Source organism: Ischnura elegans, chromosome 11 (assembly GCF_921293095.1).
Source record: "Ischnura elegans chromosome 11, ioIscEleg1.1, whole genome shotgun sequence".
In the NCBI taxonomy this organism is placed as follows: domain Eukaryota; kingdom Metazoa; phylum Arthropoda; class Insecta; order Odonata; family Coenagrionidae; genus Ischnura; species Ischnura elegans.
Genome location: NC_060256.1, coordinates 78,758,363 through 78,768,556, shown reverse-complemented (window position 1 = coordinate 78,768,556; position 10,194 = coordinate 78,758,363). Strand labels below are relative to the sequence as shown.

At 38.6% G+C, this 10,194-nt stretch overlaps 1 non-coding gene across 1 annotated transcript; it reads right to left on the bottom strand.

The window, feature by feature from the left end:
• Window positions 1–10,077: 10,077 nt before the first annotated feature.
• LOC124168555 lies at window positions 10,078–10,194 on the bottom strand. Its single transcript, XR_006866977.1, has one exon. It is a non-coding gene; the product is annotated as a U5 spliceosomal RNA (small nuclear RNA).

Sequence of the window (10,194 nt, the reverse complement as noted above, 5' to 3'; positions counted from 1 at the left end):
GAAATGCGTTTCAATAATCAGCGTCACTTTAACATGGGTAAAACAATTTCGTCAGAGCATATGAAATGTTTAAAAAGATTTGGCCGAAAAACGTTGAAATTACTCACAGGAGAACGATAATGACATTTCATTTTTTTGTAATTTTCTTTTTAGTTTACAGTTTCCAGAGAAAATCTACTTCCATCCAATATCCTATCACCTAAATATATAATGAAATGTAAATTATCAAGTTCTACCTAAGCAGAGCCAATAAGACTATCCTAAATCTCTCTAGCTACCGTAGAATATGAGCTCACTTGGATTTAAACGACTGAAAAAAAACCTCAAAGTTATGTTACAGGAGCGGAGGAACTGGTAGCTCAGGGAAAGAAAGCTGATCCTTCGGCTAATGGACGTTAGAGTGTGGGGTGTACCGTGGCTTCGATTTATGGGCTTTGCAGGGCCGGCCTTAGGGCGGGGCGAAAGGGGCGACCGCCCAGGGCCCCGCGCTTTGGGGGGCCCCGCGTTCGTGAAAAAAAAATTAAAATATACGATAGTTTTGAAAACGCAATTTCAACTATTACTGTATTGTTAAGTCCGTGCTAGACATAAAATAATATTATGAAAAAGGAATAATAATGCAGTAATTTTTATAGTGCAATTGCGTTTGTCACATACTTAGCCAGAGAGTGTTAGGGATTCAAAATGCCTGAGTTTGTAGATGGGGTATAGAGTTTAATATTTTAAGTGAAGGGCCCCGCACTGAAGGTTCGCCCCTAGCCCCGCACCTGCTAGGGCCGGCCCTGGGGCTTTGGGTAGGAGAACTGGTGCCCGAGAATTACTTCACACGGCGCCTTTGACCCTGAAGAAGGCATACCCCTATCTAAACTATTACATATTACTATTTACTTCTCCGCCGGGAAAATTGGTATTATTCCAGAGCTGCAGCTTCAACGCTTCAAGCAATACGATTCTTAAATAAAACTTAGAATTTGTTTATTTTACAAAATTATTTGCGTTCTCTCAGATCAACGAGGGAGGAAAGAGCGCAAATACATATACTGAGAGAGATTCTTCATCGTAAATAAATTATGCATCCTACATTAATTAATAACCCACGTATGAGAACCATGTTAAAGCTCAAGCTAGTTCACTCTGATCAGGAACCGTAAGTTAAGTAATGAATTCGGTACACGAGCTGGATATTTGATTTTCGTCAGAATCAATGTCACTGAATTAAATTAATCATTTAGACTGGGGGTATTCAAGATGCTATTTCAATCTTAGAAAAATCCGAAAATCATTTTTCTTTAAATTAACAGAGAGCGAATCAATCTGTCGCTTTCCGCTCTACCGCTGCAACGAATGTTTTTCGCGCTCGCCAAAGGAGGAGAATGGCCACATGTGCTGAAGCCGAAAATTTATGACATTAATTATACGTACACACCAAATTTATTTCATAGAAATCTTGAGAAATCTCCGCCTGGAATGTTAAATTTCATGGTGATCAAATTGCCAATCGAAACAAACAACATGTTGAAAACGCTATCGTCGGAACCAGCCAATGAGATCCATCAGGGATCGAGTGACCTCGTAATTACTATTAAATTATTAGTAAACATCGAAAATCACTTATTTTGTTTTTACTCTGAGCAGAGGCGCCGACTTATAAAAAATATTGGGGGGGCCCATATCGGAGGTCTTGCTCCGAGAAGAGGTTAAATTCAAAGTGTATCGCAGCACCGAAACACTATCATGATTCATACCACTTGTTTTAAGTTAACCTGCGCACTACCTTATGATTTGTTTTAACACATTGTTGAATTTATTTTAAAGGGTAACTATCGTCAAGCATGGGAAATAAAAAATAACAATATATTTTTGTGATTTCACAAAGCATGATATAACTAAATTATTTTCCTGAATTATTGATAATGAACGAATCTTTGAGGGGGCTCGGGCCCCCTCAGGCCCCATGGAGTCGGCGCCACTGACTCTGAGCGAATCACTCAGTCGCTTTCCGCTCCACCGCTGCAACGAATGTTTTTTCGCGGGCGGTCACCAACCGAGTTCTAGTGACAGAGCCCTCTGTTTGAATACTCTTTACACTACTTGCTCACACGGTTCAGTGTATTGAAAGAGTTCATAAAGCCGCCGCATAGAGGGCAGGAGAGTAGGCTTTGGCGAAAAAGTGCTGGGAAATCCGACAGGAGAATGCCAAGCGACGGAAGCGAGGAGTGGAGGTCACAGGAATGCGGAGGAAATGATCCCTTGAAAAGATTATCACGTGCCAATGAAAGTACGCTAGGCCCTAGTAAGCTCGCGCACGGCAATCAAACTCATCATATGATGTTCAAAACATGTTCATTAAACGCGCGAATCCCCTTAGCGCGGCTCACCGCATGAGTACGCTATTTCATGCGATCTGATCCAATAAACTGATTATCCCCATCAAAAAATAACCTCGGACTAGCCGTTGGTGAGCCTTTACGCAGTTACCCGCATGTTCACGTGAAGTTAGGATATTCCAAGGAGGAAAAATCGTTTGTCTCAACCGGGACTTGAACCAGCGCTTTCAGAAATGGCGCTACGTGTTTAACGACTTTCGTAAATATAGGCATTGCTTCGCGAGCGGTGTATGTTGAAGATAAAATTGTTCATTCTGCCGGAATTGAAATGCCAGCGGTTAACCTTTAACTGCTGCAAGTGCAAGTCAAGTCCAAAAATTCCATGGAGGAAAAATTACTTGTCTTGATCAGGACTTGAACCTGGATCTCTCGTAATGTTCACGAATACTCATTATGTTTTTCCATCTTACATTGCTTAGAGCAACGATGCCTACATTTCGTAGCGTAAAAGGCAGTCAGTGGTCTAAATTGTAGCCCAAATTGGCCGACGCAGGTTAGCCTATAACACGGGTTAAAAATCGTAGTGGAAACGATGGTTGTGTGACAGTCGGTATTTGCATGACGGCTTCCTTTCACTGGCCCAAGAACTTAAAATTTCGATATTTAAAATTCACCCAGCCATATTTCTCTTAAATATTTACAGGACGTGCAGAAAAAGAGTCTAGATATCATTTACGGAAACATAAGAAGGCATCTGCTGTGCGCACTAGAATGGGTGAGCTTGCAATGTGGAATGGGAAGGAGATCTAGCGGGGAAAGGGCGTGAGGTGGTCTTGGAATGGACGTGTTTGAAATAAACTTTGCGAGAAAAAGTGATCACCAGTTCGCAATAAAGTGTCGCTCGCAACGGAGTGATAAGAAAGTTTTCTTACTTAAGTTTTTCCTGGATGTACACAATTACTTATAACACTTATTTTTTATCAGAGCGCGACCCGGGTTTTAATGAATTATCATAATCTTCAGGCGCTAATACTCATAATGTTTTTCCATCTTATATTGCTTAGCGCCTAATACTCATAATGTTTTTCCATCTTACATTGCTTTCCATCTTACATTGCTTTCCATCTTACATTGCTTATAAACCTTAATAAGAAGACGGAACAACCTTATAGGCCACATCTTGAGACATGATGGCCTGATGAAGACAATCGTCGAAGAGCAAGTGGAAGGCAAGAATGGAAAGGGAAGACCTCGGACAAAATATATGGAACAAGTAAAGAGAGATGTGAAAGAGAAGAATTACGTAGGTGTGAAAAGATTAGCTGATAGGAGAACTGAGTGGAGAGCTGCGTCAAACCAATCCTAGGATTGTTGACCAGTGATGATGATGATGATGATTGCTTATTAGCACCTGAAGATGATGATAATTCATTGAAACCCGGGTTGCGCTCTGATAAAAAATAAGTGGTATAAGTAATTGTCTGATATTCAGGAAAGACTTATAATGGAATACCACAAAATAAACCAAGAGTTAGCGAAATTTCTTACTTAAATACGACCATACTCGACTAGAACGAGTTACTAGGAAATCCTATCGAGCAGGGCTGGGCAAAATACAGGCCGAGGAGTATTTGAAGCACAAAATACCGTTCCAAAATATGTATTTCAAATACAAAATACTTTTGACTTCGGTAATTGAAAAAGAAACCTTAAAATACTACTTTAAATACCATTTAAAATAAAAAGTACATTTCTACGGGAAAAAAGAGATCTTAAAAAAATTTAACTAGTCTTGGTAAGTTATGGATAATTGCAAATATGAAAAAAAGCGATGCTAACGAAAACGAAGTAATCTCTGAAGCATACTATTACAGAAGCGTTATCAGAGCTCCTTCACAAGTATTTTACAAATGTATTTTTAGTTTAGATTGGGAAAATACAAAATTTCTGTATTTGAAATACAAAATACAAGATACATTCAGGTCGTGTATTTGATATACCAAATACACATTACAAATATATTTCAAATGTGTATTTTAAGATATGTCCTCGTATTTGAAATACTGCCCAGCCCAACTTTCGAGGCCTTCAAAAAAATTAAATATCTTTAATTGAAGTTTGAGGAAATATAAGGATGGGTTTTTTCTTTGAAAAAATGTTTTCAATTAATGTTTCCTGTTACTACCAGGCAAAATGATCAGTTCGATCCATCCTCATATCTCAAACTATAAAAATACGGTGTCCCTACACGTATAAATTTGGACTACTTGGAATCTATATTAACTTCTGTAAAGCTGGTTTTATGGATACAAGGCGTACGACTTCCGATGAAAATGTGCAATGGATAGCCTATAAATCCTTGAATGACAACTCTGGGTAACCTTGGACAGGCATCGTCCTTCACATCCACGCAAAGTCAACATATTCATTCAAATTCCTATTTATACTCCACCCCGGGGTGCTACTGACCGGAGATACGCTCGGATGAGTCTGCTGGTTTAACAAAACATTCAATAGATGATAGAAATAAAAAAATGAAAGACTTGACTGGTCAAATTTGGAGGCAAGGCCTGAAAGATACTCAGTAGTGCCGGGATTTAGATTGATTAAAATCCGCAGTAAGCGGGCTGGTCACATTTTATCTGATCGCTCCAGCAAGTGGTGTCGCGAAAAAAGCGCGCTGCAAAGCAAGCGCACCGTTAACCCTTTCGGAGTCACAAAAGGAATGCAGCCCCTATCTTATTAGAGAAAAGGAATGTCACTCATATATAAAATAAAATTGCTTGTGAATAAATTAAATAAATAATAAATAGTAATAAGAATAAATAGAATAATAATGAATAAATAATAAGAATAAATAAATAAAATGAAATTGCTTGTGTGATAAAATAAAAACGCCTCTGGACATTTCAACAATTAAGTAATCGTTGAATTAATTAGTTTCTGATTCCCACCACACTTTATCTAGGCTATGGACTGGCTAAATGATTAAATACTCGCTATTTTTTAATTATTTAGGTGTTGTTGAAATTAGCATGAGTCAATGTTAACTTTTTAAATATATTTACTGCCTTAGCTCCAGGTGTTCATTTCCTGGTTGCGTAGCCTACCCTAAACTGTCACATTGGCCCTCGCGGGCTTTCTTTATACAAATCTATATTTGCGCTATATTTTCTGTGCACTTTTTCGCCTCCCCTACAACCCCTCCCTGGCATCGCCAACGCATTAAAACACATTTTTTCTTACCAAATCAATATAATGATAAATATGAGCTCTGAGTTGCCCAAGATACCAATGTCTACGCTCAAGAAAGATTACTCATAACGCATGTTTAAGACAACGACAGCGATAATATGACGACATATGGTTACACTTACTTCATTTGATACGGGTTCTTATTGATACCGTTAAGGACAATTCCAATGCGTTCTTTAGAAAATGACGACACTTGGTCGTAATGTACTCGTTGATTGTGAGCGGCTCTTTATTCACAGTGCGTGGGAAATAAATCAATAGTGGGAATGATGCATTATAGCTCATTTACTTATATTTTAATTTGAATGGAAGAGTTGAGCGGCACTCAGAGGTTTCCATTACAGACCAATCTTTTTTTTTCTTTGCACACCGGGTCATGATAAAGGAATTTCTTTTACTCGAATTACGGATTGAATTTTCATGCATGCAACTAAATATTAATTAAATGAAAATTAAATCATTTATTGGAGGTAAAATTGCAAATAGGAGAGCGAATTCGTGAAACAGATGCTACTAGAGCCACTGATGGATTGTCCACAATTTCACCGATAGAGATTCCAAATGATTGTTTTTTTTTTTTTTTTTTTTTATTTTATTGGTCCCGTTGATATGTAGTGACATATATAGGCCCCGTCAATAAAGTGACAGTACATATATAAAGAAATTTAAACAAAATACAGCAATATTACATGTCTTTATACAAGTATTCTTTTACATTGTAAAAACAATTGTCAAGTAAATATTCTTTTAATTTATGTTTAAAACATTCTAGTCTTTGCACATTTTTTATTCCATCTGGTAAATTGTTAAACAATTTGCATCCCATATATGCAGGCCCTTTGCTGAACAGAGAAAGGTTGTGAGTACTAGTTATATAATTAGATTTTTTTCTCGTATCATGATTATGAACATTTTCATTTGTCTTAAAGTTAAATTTACCTCCAAAATTTTTTACCAATAATATTGACTCATACATGTAAATACAAGACAGAGGCATAATCTTCAGTTTTTTAAATAGGTCTCTACAACTGTCTCTTCGTCTTGCATTACAAATAATTCGTATGGCCCACTTTTGTAATTTGAAGATTCGTTCGGATTTAGGGGAATTTCCCCATACTACAATGCCATATTTCAGTCTACTATATATGTGAGCATAATATAGCGTGATGGCTGTGTCAGTATTTGTTAATATTATCATTCTTCTGATCAAGTAGCAACCAGAGGCAATTGAAGAGGCAAGATAGTCAATATGACTGTCCCAACTGAGGCTTTCATTTAAATACAAGCCTAGGAATTTAGTATCTGTGGTACGTCTAAGACTACTGTCCATAAACTTAATGTATGGACTATGGTCAATTTTTTTCTGAAATGGATGAAATAACGTATAGGATGATTTAGTCTTATTTATTACAACCTTATTCAGGGAACACCATCTCTCCATATTTGAGACAGCCTCCTGAGCTGGTAGAACGTTACGCAACTGCCTTACTCTCTTTAAGCTTTCTATTAAGAGGACATCCCGGACCTATTTTCAGCTCAAATGGCCACCCAATCACAATCCTACCCGATGTCCTCCATGGTAACAAAGGACCTCATTATCCAAACAATCCGTCCGCCTCAATATCTCTTCGGCATTGGACCTCTCTACCACTCTTCCCTTAAGGACGTAATTTTTCTGACCGTAATCAAGCATCTTCAATGCAGTATCACTAGCGCGGAGCAAACCTAGAGACCCAGAGAGAGAATAGAGAGAAAAGAGCTCAAAAACAGAGTTAGAACGCGTGCAGAGAAGAGCTACCAGGTGCGTGAAAAGTCGTTACGATAGTCTTGTTAGTGTTACTGACCTCTTAGATAAACTCGGATGGAAATCTCTGTCAGACCTTAGACTGGATAATAGACCGAACCTATTATGTAAATTCAAGACCATTTTATTTTCCGACGAAGCCATAAGTATCTGACGAACGCCAACATACTTCGGTAGATCAGATCATAAAAATTAAATAAGAGAGACTGTAGAACCGATAGATTCAGAATGTCGTTTATTCCACGCTCTATAAGATAATATAACGGCAGCGTTAGAACTTACAAATAGGTTAGTTGAATTGCAGTTTAGCCAACTAACTAATGTATTCTTTAATGGATGTTTCTGAGTTTTCTTAGTATTTCTAACAGCATGTTTTGTGTGTTCTATCTTTATTGGCAGATTTCCTTCATGATTAGTGGGCAAGTTCTACCTTTGCATGAATGTGGAAGTATAATTTGTTAGTATGCGTAGCATTTTTATGACCGTATGGTGTGCATGTGGGAATCCTCCTGCATGCTGGTGATTAAATACCCCCTGCCAAACACCGTAGAGGTGGCTCGCAGGGTGGTAGGTGCATCTAGATTTCACACATTCAGTTTATGGGGGGCCAATCCTTTCCCTCGGCACTTAGAGGATTTAATGTGGTTTTCGAAAGCTTCAGCTGGGCCCAATATTCTTAGAAGCTACTCCAAGACCCTTGTCCAAGCCCTCTAGTCTACCGCAACCTCGGCCTTATATTCATAATACGAAAGATAGATCGAACGAATTGTATATTTACGTACTCATCATCATTGATCAATAATCCTATGATTGCCGCAGCTCTCCATTCCTCTCTCCTATCCGCTAGCCTTTTCATATCGACGTATTTGATCTCTTTTACAACCTTTACATCCTGTTCCATGTAACTCATTCGGGGCCCTCTACCTCCGATCCGTCTATCATGATGTTCAATAGCCTATACCGTGAATACCGACAGAAGCTCTTGGGCGCCGTCAAAAATTGTCTGTACAGGCAAAAGAACTCCCGCAACGGAAATCTTTAGTTTATTTACGTTTTAAAAATATTCCCATTATATCGGCAGGTCTTTGCGTAGTAGTTCCGTTCCGTTGTAAGATCGCCACTGCACCATTTAGTTAATTCTCTCATTGGAAGTCAGTGGCGGATACAGATTTGGGGTGCAGAGGGCGCGCGCTCCTCCCTCTTGCAGGGCCGCCCGCATATGCCGAACATTGCAGAACCACAATTGTAACATTTTATATCGTAAGATGCAATTGACTTATATACGTGTATAATGAGTTTTAATAAAACTTTCTTCAACTTCGCACGTGGTTTGATTATTTTTTTATTACGATAAAATTAAAGGTATCTCAAGGTGTCTTTTGCGCCCCCCCCCCCTTGAGTTTTTTTCTGCATCCGCAACTGTTGGAAGTTCGACAATGTGAGGTGACTATGATGTAGACTTCATTGTGAATACGAAGTATTTGGCCCTACGAAGCTGCTGGGCGCATTCAAAAAAATTATTATCATATGATCAAACATACGTTTATAAACATATTCTTACGTACGCAAACGAACGTTTATTAACATATTTTAAAATATATTCATTAAGTCGGCAGGTCTTTGCCAAAGTAAATACACCAAACCTCGCAGTGGCGGATATAGATGCCCCCCCACCCCTTGAGGGCCCGCCTGTAATGCCAAACATTGCCGAACCACAATTATAACTTTTTTATATCAAAAGATGGCATTGTCTTGCATATATGCGTGTAAATAAATTTCACTAAAATTTTCTTTAACTAACTCTGCATGTGACTTTTTTGTGTGACATGTGTGTTAACATGTGATTATATTTTATTAGGATACAAGTAAAGGTAACTCAAGATATCTTTTGCACCCCCCTCGAGTTTTTGTATCCGCTACTGAAACCTCGTCACTGCGTCATTCATCCAATAGGGTGGTTTCCTATTATTTTTTTATTGCCTAAATCGAAAGATTACTACTCATGGAGTACGTATTTCATGCTTTTAGATTTTTAAATGACGATATCTATTTTTCGCGATTAAATGAAAAGTGAAAATTTTCAAGCGCACGAAAACGCGACGCGCAAGTATGAATGCCGGGAAATCTCTCCGTGCGACGTATTTCTGGTTCCCGCTGCCGCCCTGTGAAGTGACCTTGAGGCGAAGCTAAGCGCTGATACGATGCAGGCTGCTAGCGGGTAGCTGAGTGCCCTGCTGACTGGTAGCGCTAGGCTTAAATAAGGATTATTAATACCTTATCAAACGAAGAAAACTTTCCGACCTTAGCCAGTTTTAATAAGTGATTCTGAAGACATGTTTCCCTGAGCTCTGTGCCTCATGCATGCATTGGTAACCTCAGACAATGTATAACTCCTATCTTCTCGTACAGAAACTAGGTCCCTGTGACGTCACGTGGAGTGGCATCGCATGGGCGCCAATCTGGCCTTTTTCAAATGAGGATAAAATTGACCATTGCCATTCGTCTAAACCGGTATTTCTAAAACCAAATAATTTGTACATTATGAATACACTAATGGTGGGTAACGAATCGCAATCAATGCCTTTCGTTTTCTTTGATGAAGGAAACTATCCTATTCTTCCATTGAAAGAGTGGCAATGCGGTAGAAGGGTAGAAGCAAGGATGTCTTACTATAGATACCAATTATTTGGCCCAACAGTAGCTGTTGAGCGCAGTCAAAAATTGTCTAAACAGACAAATGAACTCCCGCCACGGAAATCTTTAGTAAAAGGCGAAAGATTTTTTCGAACTGACTAGAGTTCTGTCTTA